The sequence below is a fragment of the Fukomys damarensis genome, unplaced genomic scaffold (assembly GCF_012274545.1).
Source record: "Fukomys damarensis isolate Sample0158 unplaced genomic scaffold, DMR_v1.0_HiC HiC_scaffold_15, whole genome shotgun sequence".
NCBI lineage: Eukaryota > Metazoa > Chordata > Mammalia > Rodentia > Bathyergidae > Fukomys > Fukomys damarensis.
This window is the reverse complement of record NW_022900927.1, coordinates 7953406-7966952: the sequence shown is the minus strand read 5'-3', so window position 1 is coordinate 7966952 and position 13547 is coordinate 7953406. Positions and strand designations below refer to the sequence as shown.

The following is a 13547-nucleotide window of genomic DNA, read 5'->3' as shown; positions in this document are numbered from 1 at the left end:
AAAAAAAAAAGAAAATGCAAGGACACACACACAAAAAAAGGACTCAATATGGCCAAAATGGATCATTTTACATGCCTTGATTGTTAGTGAATGCCCAATATCTCTTTTAGTATTTCTCTATGATGAACAGTCAACTTACACCTTCAAAGATCATTTAATTTTTTAGCAAAGAAGCAACACCATTTAGCAGCATTTCAAACTCCTACAAGAAGACTTAAAAAAAATACAATATCCAATTAGAAAAGAGATATTTTGAAATATTTTCACAAGAATAAGCAGCTGAAACTTAGTAATTGAAATAGGACATTTGTACAACAATTTATAATAGAGCTAGAAGGGAATTTATTATTCTCCTGAATAGAACTGGTCTGAATTTGGTTACTCGCTCATTTTAATGAACAAGGCCTGGCAACGAAAGAAAAATACCTGTTAATAACTCTAACAAGGTGAAAGTGCTGGAGATTTTACAATTTAGTGAATTCAACTGATTCCAAAACAAACAGCTTTTTCTGTCAAAGGTGTGAAGTATCTAGGAAAAAAAGTTCTCCCTTTAAAATAACCAGTGGAAAGAAAAATGGACATATGATTTTGAGGTACAACTTGGTAAAAGTCAGAATAGGCAAATAACAAAGTCTAACTCTGCCCAAAGATTTTAACTTTCACATTGTATTATTATAAAACACAACAGCCACTGTCATTCAGTTTCTACTTTGGTTTCAGCAGATTAACTGCCGAAGCCTGAAGATTGTATCCAGGCACTGTAGTTCTTGTGTTAGAAATGTCTCGTATTTTTTCCCATGTGTTTTGAGATAATGAAAAACTACCCTTCATATCAGAACTCTCTACTAACAATCAAATACATTTAGGTATTATAAACATTATATACAGTGTTTCCCCAAATAAACAATCCCATTTTTCTTCTATTACGAGACAGCAAATTTATTCTTTTAAGGCCCAGATAGTAACTATTATTGGCTCAGTGGGGCATATGGCTTGTAACTTTCTGACTCTACTGTGATATCAGAACAGTTACAGATGATATATAAACAAACGAACAAGGCTGTTTTCCAAAAAAATCCTTTACTTATGGAAATGGCAAGTTTTGGTTTCAAATAATTCTAATGTATCATGAAATTCATTTTTTGATTTGTTTCAACTACTTAAAATCATAAAAAGCAATTTTGCTTTGCTCATGGGCCATACAAAAACAGGTTGACAGGCCAGATTGAAGCAACAGGCCACACTGTGACAATACCTTTTGCGGGAGATCACTGGGCCAGAGGCTCTTAGTCCATGAGTCTGCGGACCACAGGCATCAAAAACAGTCCACCTCTCCATGTTATTCTTTGGTACCCATTGTCAGCACTCATCAGTGTTTGTGAACCTTGTGTCATGTGAGGTTCAGACCTACCCCTTACTGTGCCATGTACCATTGCCATGTTGTGCTGCCACACCACAGGCCCAACCAACCATGGACTGACACCTCCAAAACCGTATGCCCAAAATAAATCTTTTCTCTGTGAGTTGGTTACCTCAGGTATTTGTGAGAGTGTTGGCCCCCAGATTTATGGCATCCGGGAACCAGTTAGGAGGCAATTTTTCTGTGGACTGGGGGAATGTTGGGGTGAAGATGGAAGAGAATGGATAGCTTTGGGATCATTTAAGCATATTGCATTTGCCGTGCGCTTTATTTCTGTTATTATTACATTGAAATATATAATGAAATGATTATACCACTCACTACAATGTGGAATCAGTGGGAGCTCTGAGCTTATTTTCCACGACTAGATGGTCCCATTGGGAGGTGATGGGGGAAGTGACACCTGAAGTGTGTTGCCTGTGCCCTGTCTACTCTGTGATTTCATTTTGGTTGTTGTCACTGCAGAAAACCCAGCTTCACAAAGCCAGGATGCTGGAAACAGATACAGGCTTTTCAGTATTTTTGTGAAAAATCTCAGAATACTCTACCTAGAGATTTGAAAATGTCTTAAATATACTTTTAAGGCTACTGCCATTTGTCATCTCAAGCAGTCGATCCTCCTGTAGAAAGGACAAAGTCCATTCACCTGGCTGATTCACAAATGGATCCATTCCTTCCCAGTTTGGGGTCTTTTGTGGTTGGGAAGTAGTAATGCTCAAATACCTGAAAGCTGAAATAGGTGATCATGCATCAGCTGGGCAAAAGAAGGCCCTGGATCAATCTCCTTCAAAATTTCTGCTCAAGTTTGAAATGTGTAAAACAAATCCCAATGTTTATTCATTGCCCGCATAATTCCAGCTTGGCTTTGAATGCAGCCACTTTAATTTGAACAATTATCATTCTCACCTAAAGTGACAGATTGAGTTAGTTAAGCAAGTGAAATATGTCACAGAGGGAAGCAAGTTTTGTGACCTGTCCAGTGTTGATAACATGTGCTGCCAGTTGTGACCGTTTATCTTTTGCAGTGCATGAAATTTACATTCATCTTGCGGGTAGGAACACGTACATAATACAGCTTGTTTGTTTTTTAATCACCTTCCCGTTCCCACATGCCTCCCTCCCTCCATTTTTAAATCCCTCTCCTTACTTCCATTCTTATTATTATTTTTAGCTCATGTTTATGACATATAATTATACTCATTGCAGACATTTGGTGTCTGTACATGGTGTGTCTTAAATCTTCATACATCTCCTCCCCTCTGTGGGGATCATGAGTATTGGTTGTAAGTATTGTAAACTTTAGTAACTCCTTATGTGTTAAATTTCTCCAGTTTAGCAGGTGGTGCGTTTCCTTTGTGGAATTCCTGAAAGTTACAGTTTCTTGTGTCTGACCTTTAGATGTGTGGTTGTCCGGGTTACTACTACCCACGGTGGGTTGTTTTTGTTGAGCCTGTTTGCTCTTTTCCTGTGTGAACTTTCATTTACTATGGTAAACCCATCCCATATTAGTTTGTGGTTTTTTGCTTTAAAAGGCCAATGCTTGCGGGCAGTAAACGTCGCCTTGATCAGACTCTTGTCTTGGCGTCCTTCCTTTCTCTCTGCCCCATCTCCACCCCGCTGCTCTTTCAGGTTTGAGGCACTGCTGGACAGTGCTCTGCGTCGCCGGCTCGCGACACCCCTCTCTGTTTCCTTTCATGCTCTGTCTCCTGGACCCCCGCTCATTTGCAGGAGATCTATCCCCTCATTTCCTTGTATTAGGCTTTTATTTTGCTCTTTGTTTGTACTTTGCCTTACTCAAAAGAGAGATAACTTTTGGTGATTTATTTCACTCAATGCTACATTTACCAGGTGCATCCATTTTCTTACAAATGCCGTGAATTTATCCTTCTTTATAGTTGAGTAGTATCCCGTTATGTATGGATACCACATTTTCTTCAGTCATCTGTTGGTGAGTATGCAGGCTGCTTCCAGGATTTAGCTATCAGTTATGCGGCTATCAACATTGTTGTCTCGCTATAATATCATGTACCACTAAAATACAATGTCTTTTGCACTTTTAGGAAGATGCCTATAAAGGGAATATGGAATTTTCAGTTTTAGTCCTTTGAGAAGTCTCCACACTGATTTCCATGGTGGTTGTGCTACTTCTCACTAACAGTGTAGGAGGGCTCCTTTTTCCACTGCAGCCCATGCCAGCATTTGTTATTCTTTGACTTCTTGATTGACATTCTTTCTGGTGTAAGATGACGTCTTAGTGTGGTTGTTCTAATTTGCATTTCTCTAATGGCCAGCGAGGTTGAACATTTTTTCATGTGTTTGTTGGCTATTTGTACTTCTCTTGAGACATCTCTGTCCATTTTATTTGCCAGTTTGTTGATTGGGTATTTTATTTTGTGACTGTTTTTCTGAAAGAAATCTGGGCAGTTCCTCTTATAACTCAAGGCTCTGGCCAGTGCTCTACTTTTAGCAAGCCACCTCACTTCTGTGTGTAAGGGAAGACAAGTGTGCTCTGTGTCCACCTCCTCACAGAGCTGCATAGAAAAGACATGAGTTAAGGGCATGTACTTAACATGGCTAGTAGCTTCAATTACATCCTGCAAAATGTTGTTACGGTCAAGTGACACTTTCAGGCTAGGCACCATTTCTCTATGGATGACACAGGGCATAGTCTTAACACTCAGAAACAACCCTTTTGACCTTAGAAGCTACCTCTTTGACCAGAAAGCCATTCAGTCATGGGAGCCACTCTACCTATGCATGTATTGACACCAAATAACCAGTTCAGTTTTGCTAATATGTAATCATTCAAAAGCTTGAATAGTTCTGCAGCTGTGGCATTGGTTGGCAAACTAAGTGTGTATAACATATCCTCGTGCACATCATCCTGAAAAACATATCACATAAACACAAGCATTGTTGTCTTGTTGCAAACATCCGTAGACTTTTCTACCTGAATTGTGTAGCATGGTGGCTCATTCATCCTCTCTAACAATTGTGCCTCCATAGCCTCTGTTATTCATCAACTCATCAAATACAGTGCTAGCAGGACACTTCTCCTAAAAGTTCATGACAAATGTCCTTAGGCAGGCAGGATCAACTCTTCACCAACAGCAAAGGGCTCCTTAGCTTTAGCCCCATTGTTAGCTACTAAAATACAATGCACTCATACTTGATGAAGTGGTGGCCTTCAATATAATGGCTTCTGTCCTTTGTGATCACATTTCTTCTTTGGAAAAACTCCGAAGTTTATCTTTTAATGCAGAGCTCTTGGTCTCCATGAAGCAAAACAGCTTTGAATGTTTCATGGCTTCATTGAATAGTTGGTTGCTGCATATTATATAAAGCAGGCTTAAAGAATGCGAATTAGCATTGCAATGAACCTATAATTTAAGTGAGACTCTTGGTATTTTCTTTTAAATGCATCTTTCTTCTTGTGGGTAGGCCTGGTGTCTTCTGCTGTCTCATCATTGAGTCTTTCTCCTTTTTCAAAAAAGCTTTTCAGTGATGTTCGTGTTTTACTCACTTTGGTTCAGGTTAGCTTGTGGGCTGTACCAAAATTGACAGACAAGTGCACAGTGCAAGAAAGCAGTGTGGATGGAAGTGGTAAATAAAAGAGGCCAGCCATAGAAGAACTAATATAACTGTTGGGTTCTGATTTAAAGTCTGCACCAGATGCAGCAGTACAATGGAAGGACTTCAACTCACTTGCCACTGTAAGGCCTGTAGCTTAAATGTTACTGATAGGCATTGGTACGAGTCTGCCAACAATTGATTTGTTATGGTTTCTTTGCATCAAAACTCTCTGCTAACGTTCATCTGTATTTGCAGCCCCTCCCCAGCACCAGCATCACCACCGCAGCTCCATCTCAAGGCATCAGGCATTAGATTCTCATAAGGAGCATGGTCCCTTGCCTGCATAGTTCGTAGGAGCACTTGTGTTCCTTGGAGAATCCAATGCTGCAGCTGATCTAATAGGAGGCAGAGCTCATTCAGTAATGTGAGGGCTGTAAGCACGGAGGAAGCTTCACTCACTGGCCTGCCCCTCACCCGCAGCTGTGAGGCCTAACTGGCCAGTGGCCCGTTACAGTGACAGAAAGCTGACTAACACAGCGTCTCCAAACTGTCTGTTAATTTCTTCAGAAGTGTTAGTGAGAGGGAATAATGTCAGAATGATGGTAATAGAGTGTGCTCAGTTCTCCTTTTTAAATTCCAATCTTTTTCTGCAATTGGATCCTTACCAGAAAGCCATACCTTTAATCTTTTTTTTTCCCCAGTACCGGGGATTGAACTCAGGATGTTGACGCTTGCGAGGCAGGTGTGGTGCCACTGAGCTAAATCCCCTACCTTTATTTAATCTTTATTTTTTTTAGCAATGCCTTTAAGCAGAGCAGCCAACAGGCAAAGGTCTAGAACTGAGCTGATGGTGTACTTCCAGTCAGTGGTCACTAGAGGGGGCCAGAGCCCGAGGTTGGGGAGCCCAAAAAATCATTGGAGAATCCTTAGCTAGTCAAGAAGTAAAGGGCAGACGCTGGGTGGCAGTAGACCAGGAGGATACTCCTTTGCCTGAAATGGAGGACAAGCAGCCTCAGGATACGGGGACCAAGTAACTTCCTACTATGTGGGGACAGCGACAGTGGCTGGGACTCGTGAATCTGGACCAGTTACTTTTTTTTTTCTTTTTTTGGTACCAGGGATGGAACTTGGGACCTTGTGCTTGGAGGCAGATGGTGGAACCACTGAGCTAAATCCCTGGCCCAATTACATTTTTGTCTATTATAAATTACCCAGGCTATGTCCTTTTGTCATAGCAGTCTACAATAAACCAAGACCCCCAGATCTAAAATGAGGTTCCAGACCCTCCAAATGAGACATGCTAATAAATGGTACAACTGTTTTTCTAGCCTCCGAAAGAGTAAAGGAGCAAAAGATGCCCTTGGTAGAGTCGCAGGGATGCTGTGTACTCCCTTCACTGTCGTGGGGGAAAGGAAGTGGGATAGCTCATCACCTCTTGCCGGGGAGGAAGCTTCATTTCGAGTCTGGGTGGTGTCCCCGGAGTTAGGGGAGCATGTGGGCCATCTAAGAGGTCACGGTGAGTTGGCTTGGAGCAGCAGAGGGAGAGAGGCAAGGTTGCATAGGGAGAGAGCACAGCTGTCGGTGGTGCATGGCGGACCAGGCAATGCGTATGTTCCCTGTGCACCGGAAAAACACCCCTGGGTGGGAGTGGGGTGGAGGAGCTGGCCTGAAGCCCAGAAAAGGAATCTGTTCCCAAAGGCCTTCGAGGATGGAGAATGGCCCCCAGCTCCGTGATAAACCGTGGAGGCCAGGATTGAAGAAGAGTAGAAAGCAGGCAACTGGCATCAAGGGGTCAGCAGTGGGTAATGCACTAAGGCTATCCTGGAGAAACCCACATTGCTGCTCAAGCGGGGGAAGTCAGCGTGGAGCATGCAGATCCCAGGATCAGCTGCAGGTCATACAGCGAGGCTTCCCTCCCAGCCCAGCCCCGGACAGGAGGTGAGGTAGCTGACAGGAGGCTGATCACATCCCTTGGCTCTGCTGCAGACTTCCGTGGCTGGAGCAGACTAGGCCTGCAGAAAGTAAGCAAAATGGAGCTTGGGATTCTCATTCTCACACAGGATTGGGCCTCTAAACATCAAAACAAAAAAGACAATTTATATATTATCTAAGACTGGTGAAAGTTGTCTTCGATTTTACCCAAAGGAAAGCATTAAATAAAACTAAGGGTGGGGGCTGGGGATTTGGCTCAGTGGTTTCGCTGCCTGCCTTGTTTCGACCTCTGGTACCAAAATAAAATAAATAAATAAAAAATAAACTAAAGGGCACATTTTACATTAATAAATAAAGAACTCTGTGGCAATGTTACTCCTGCCTTTTCCCTCCTGCTCTCTTTCCTTTAGTCCATTTAGGAGACTTCGTCTCTCCTCCTCAAGCTGCCGATGTGCCTCATACTGCACATTTCAGACGCAGACGTGATTCCAGCTCCCCTCCTCCGTTTCCTTGGGATCAGAAATCCTGCCATTCCCCCATGTCCTTTACCCACAGGAGTTAAAGGGTAACTCTGTAAATACATTACTGTGTGACCTGAAAAAAATTAGGTACCTTCGCTGAACTTCAATTTATTGCCTATTAAATGCAAATAAAAGTTTCTACCTTGAGTACTAAATAACATAACACTTGTAAATTTATTGACTTTTTTTTCTTTCTTTTGGATGCTGGGGATCTATCAGGGCTTATGCCTACTAGGCTCTACCATTGAGCTACACCCCAGCCCATGAATGCAAATTTCATAATAATAAATGTGAAGCAAGGTTAGTAGTAAGAGAAATCTTCCTAGCCATTTCATCTTTGAAGAGCAGAAAATGAGCCTTCTCTGTGATATATATTATTCTAGTATATTTAAAAGTTAGCTTATTCTAACATAACATATATAAAAGTTTGGAATATGCTGCTTGATAGTAGTGATTATAATGAGAATGAAATGGTAACAGCAGCAACAATGGCTATGACAAGAAGATGCACTGGGATTATAACGAATGAAAGCCGGTGGACCTGGGAAAAAAACCAGTATGAGTAATGATGGGCCAGGGAGATTATTACTGGAAATTGACAGTAGCTGTCATATTGTATAGAAATACTGCAACTGGAGACTCGATTCAAATCTTTGGCTCAAGCCCAGCATAAATTCTGTATAACCTCCAGAACAAACCAAACACATAAATAGGGGTGGCCAGGAGAGAATATTTAATAAATATAATTTATGTGCAATGTGCAGGTAGACATTACAGTTCACCTTCAGTCTCTCCGGCCTTACCTAGGGAGTAGCATACCATCAGATTTAAATATGAAGGACAGCAATAAATCTGTTTAATCTGACCCCAGTACCATCACATAATGTCAGAAACATTAAAAGAAAATGCAGATATCTGAAGGCCAAGGAAATCATAATTTGAAATAAGCAATACCTTCTATAAAGCAAAGTGCTTCTGACAGAACCAATTGCAGTTTTGATAGAATTATAAAATCATTCTCTTATGGGATGGTGGTTATAAGTTGAACATTATCAAATCATTTTCCATTTCTTCATGCAATTTTAAATAGTTCAGATTTGACTTAAACATGAGCAATCACAAAATGAAACGAGTCAATGAAAATTGGCTGAGGGCCTGTAGATAAAGGGGTCATGGTGATAACAATATGTGAAATGCCAGATGGGGTTGAGTGGTATTGCTTTCTCCATGTTTAAAATCTCAGTTAATAGAGAGGATGGGAGTAACGCGGACCTGTGAGAATGTACGGGGAGCTGTGTGGAGCTCGTCTGCTACCCCATCCCCACTGTCCCGGCCTACGAGCAGCACGGACCGGTGAGGAGTGGAGCTTCGTGGGCAGACCAGTGTCCCCTATCCCGCCTCCGTCCTCCTGGTTGTGCCAGCACCTGAATCCACACCATGGAGGCAAAGGGGGATCATAAAGGCCGTTGTCAGAAGAAAGAGCAGAAGTAAAAAACAGAAAGAGGGCCTCTCTGAGGCTCCTTGATGGAAATTGAAGCTCACTGGAAAAGTGAAGAAAATCTGCAATACAGGCACACTAGACCACCATGGTTGGTAAGTTGGAGGGATCAGCGCCTCCCAGTGGAACCTGGACTATCCTCAGGGGAAGGTCAGCTGGAACCTGCAGTAGAACCCTGAGGAGTTCAACCCTGCAGGAGGTCAGATGTCTCAACTTGGGCCTTGGAGCCAGAATTCAGTCTGAATCTCAGGGGTCTGTGGCTGGCTTGAGGAGACCGATTGACTTAGATCTGCACACAGCTGCCCACATTGTCTATTGTGACAGCAGAGACATATCTGGAATTTTTATTTTTAAAATTATTTTTTTCTTTTCCTCTTACTTTTAATTTTTTATTTTCAAGTTCTTTCTTTTTTTCTCTCTTTTCTTTCTCTCACTAACTCTCACTCTCCGACATAGTTTTTCATCTCCCTTTTTGTTTCTTTTCATGCCCAAACTCAGATTTCTTTCTTTCTTTCTTTCAATTGTCATTAGTTTGAGAGTGAGGATAGTTTCTAGCTTCCCTATTGCAGTTAGGTTGTTCTGTTCTTGTCTTTGTTCTTTTATTTGTCTTTTCCTTTTGTCTTCAAAAGTTTCCTAGAGTTTGTGTGATCCTCCTTTGTCTTTTGGCCTTACTTCTAACTTTCCCTTATCCTTCTACCTATCTGTGCCTCTCTCCTCACTCCTTCTAAGTCCCCATCCTGAAGGGTAAAGTTGCTATATGGAAGAGTTTATTCACTATAAACATATTTTGGGCTGGTCCTTGATTTTGATTTCATTCACATGGTTAAAGGCGATAGAGTAAAAAACTACCACAAATTGTCATTTTTTAAGCTGTACTTGATGCTATTATGTTGCTGATTATATCACTTGGGCTAAGGTGTTGTGATTGATCTAATCAGTTGTCCTTCCTGGTATAATGAAAATGAGATTGCCTCAGAGTCATTAGAGACGCAAAACCTGAAGACCAGCTATATCTGGAAGACTGAAGTATTAAACAAGGAATTAAACCAAAAACAGGCTAGGGATTTAGCTCAATGGTTCTGCTGCCTGCCTTGCAAGTGCAAGGTCCCAAGTTTGATCCCCGGTACAAAAAAAAAAAAAAAAGGAATTAAACCAAAAGCAGTACCAACAACAAAAATAGAAATGAGAAGACATTTAAACAAGGCATAAATAAGACTTCCACCTTACCAAAGTTAAACTCTGGGGGGAATGTGGTGGAAAAGTCTGACAATCAACCACCTGGACACCCTGATGCGATAGCACAGGAAGTAACAAAACAGATGAATGAGGCTTTGGAAAAATTGAAAACATAAATAATTTCCTAGACAACTACAGAGATGGTGAATAGAATGATTAGAGATTCTAGAACAGAAAGAAATGAGATAAAAAAATAGATGTAGCCAGGCATCGTGGCACACACCTGTAATCGCAGCACTCAGGAGGCTGAGACAGAAGGATCCCTGTGAGTTCCAGGCCAGCCTGGGCTACACAGTGAATTCCAGGTTAGTCTCAACTACATAGTGAGACCCTGTCTCAAAAAAAAAAAAAAAAGGATGAGTTCAGGACCATGATAGAAACCATGAATACCCAGTATAGGAAAGAAATGGAATCCATGAAACAGATTCAAACAGATATCCAGGAGATTGAAAAAAAACTCTATTGAAAGTATACATAAGAGCTGGGATTTAGGTTAGTGGTTTTGCCACCTGCCTTGCAAGCACAAGGACCCAAGTTCAATCACCGGTACCATAAAAAAAAAAAAAAAAAGAAAAAAGTTTACACAAGGGACTGTGATAATCTGAAGATGGGATATTGATATAGAAGACAGAATGGCAGTCAATGACTATGAAAAGAGAGATCTCTTAAAAATAGTAAGGGACCATGAGAAATCAATCCAACAGCTCCTAGACGATACAATGAGGAATAATTTAAGACTGATAGGAATCCACGAAAAAGCAGGAGGAAGTACAAATGACATTAAAAAAAACTGTTCATAGAATTAATGAAAGAAAACTTCCCAAAGAATTTGACATACAGATAAGTGAGGCACATAGGACTCCAAATAGCCATGATAAAAAAATGATCTACACCTAGACATATAATAACCAAGATTCTGGAAACCCAACAAAAGAACAAAATACTACAAGCAGTTAGACAGAAAAAACAAATCACATGCAAAGGAAAGCCCATCAGAATCACAGCAGACTTTTCAACACAAATGCTCAAGTCAAGGAAAGCCTGGAGTGAGGTATTTCAAGCCCTAAAAGAAAACAACCTAGACTGATGTATCCTCCAAAGCTATTTTTCAAAACTGTTGGGGAAATAAGACACTTCCGTGACAAAGAACACCTGAGAAACTTCATGAATACCAAACAAGTCCTCCAAACAATTGTAAACAATATCCTAGAAAAAGACAATGAAGATCACAACTCCATGAGGCCCAAAAGAGCGAATCCATTAGGAAAGGCAAGAAATTAAAGGGAGAGGGGGAAAAATTAAAAAGATCCAACAACAGGATAACAACAACAGTGATGATGTCAGTAAATATCAGTTATAACCATTAATGGCCTCAATTCACCAATCAAAAGAAACTGACTGGCAGAACGGATTAAGAAGCAAAATCCAACAATATGCTGTATACAAGAAACACACCAGGGACCTGGGATTTAGCTCAGTGGTTCCAGCACCTGCTTTGCAAGTGCAGGGACCCAAGTTTGATCCCTGGTACAAGAGAAACAAAAACAAAAACAACAAACAAAGAAACACACCTAGTTCAAAAAGAAACATCGATTGAAAGTAAAAGGGTGCAAAACAGTTCTCCATGTGACAGGAATCCAAAAAAAAGCAAGGGTAGCTATCTTATTTGAGGCAGAAATCAATGCAATGGAGACTAAGAGAATGATACAAAAAAATCAACAAATTGAAGAGTTGTTTTTTTTGAAAGATTAAATAAAAGTGATAAATCCTTAGCCATCCTTATTAAAAAAAAACTGCAACAGGACATAAAAAGTTGCTGTTTATATTGTAAAATTCAATGTAAATAATATTATGTAAAGTATTCTGATTCATATGATTTATTAAGAGTATCAGGAAATGCCTGAGAGGAATTAGAGAATGGAAGGCAACATGACTGAAATAAATTCATGATTACAATTTCTCTTTGCCTCCTAACTCATCAATATTCAAGGAGATGTCTGTATAGTTTCTAAGATAGGTAATACTGATGATATAGGGGGAAGAGATGTAACTCCCAAACCTGCTAGATATCTAAAATGCAAGTTCCTGTTCTCTAAAATTGAAGAGTGAATTCTAGGAACAACAGAGGTTAAGAGTAGGAAAAATTTACTGAGGGAAAGAAAGCCTTTGTGTAAGAGAGACAGAAGGGGAAATGGAAAGTGGGTTGTGTAAGGACCAAGTTTTCAGGTCGAGGTGGGCTGCCTCTGTGCCCTTTGCCCACCTCTGTGCCTCTTGCCAAGAACAGAGCTGCAAAAATTCCATTCTGTATGACAGTCTCCCTGTGTTCTGTTCCTCTTTTTAGGGCAGGCTATTTCTTAGGGCATCTTCACCCTGTTTCTGTTCCTCTTTGTATGATCCAAAGATGAATTCTCCCTGCTTAAGATAATTTGATTTAGCCAACATAGGCATTAGTCATAGTTTACATAGGTAGCCACCTGCTGATATCACTGCTTACACATGTAGTCTTTGTTAATTATAGAATTTGTTTAATCAGATGTTCTTTAAAAAGAGGAATTGATTCTGTGATCATAGGTATTAGTAATTTTCCAGTAAGTGCCCTCCTAGTACCCCTCAAATATCCAATAGTAAGCGAAAGATAAAAATAGGACCTATAAAAAGGAAGAGTCTCCGTAACCCTATATAATCCTGCTTCAAAGATGGATCTGGGCTCTCAGTCTGAAGCCGCTGTGATGGTGACACCCGAGGGTCCAGGCTCAAGCTTGCAATAAACTCCTCTTGTAATTGCATCGGAGCTGACTCCTTGGTGGTCTTTGGGGACTTAACGACTTGGGCATAACAGGTTGCCAACCCACCTCACTTTTCAAAGATGTTTTATATGACAAAGCCACGTGGTGAGGCGAGTACAAAGTGGGACAAAACTGTAAGACCCACTGGAAAATTACAAGGTGGGCATGAGGTGGGGCAAAACCATGACCAACCACTAAGATTACAAGTACAGCCACCCAGGTAATATTGATTAAATGGGGGTCAAATGGGGGAGCAAGTCAAGTAGCAAACCTACAAGGATTTTCAGTAAGGGTGCAGGTTGGGATATTTTCTGGAAAGGCTGGGCTAAGACGTTGGACCCCAACCCAGGTGAATACCAATCACTGCTATTTATCCCCAGGGGAAGTATAAGGGCATAGTAGTTTCTGTCCTTTTACAATTCTGGCCTTCGGTGAATGTGTCTTGTTTGCCTTCCATGTCGGTTCCTTGAGGGTGGCCCTGTCTAACTGCCTACAAGATATCCAGTTTTACTTATCTGCAATAATACTAGGAACTAGAGGTGAAATAGTAACCGAATGATAATAAAAAGATTAACTTTTTT

At 40.8% G+C, this 13547-nt stretch overlaps 1 pseudogene; it reads left to right on the top strand.

The window, feature by feature from the left end:
* Nucleotides 1-7487, top strand: part of LOC104872211 — a 98048-nt pseudogene extending 90561 nt beyond the window's left edge.
* The last annotated feature ends 6060 nt before the right edge of the window (nt 7488-13547 follow it).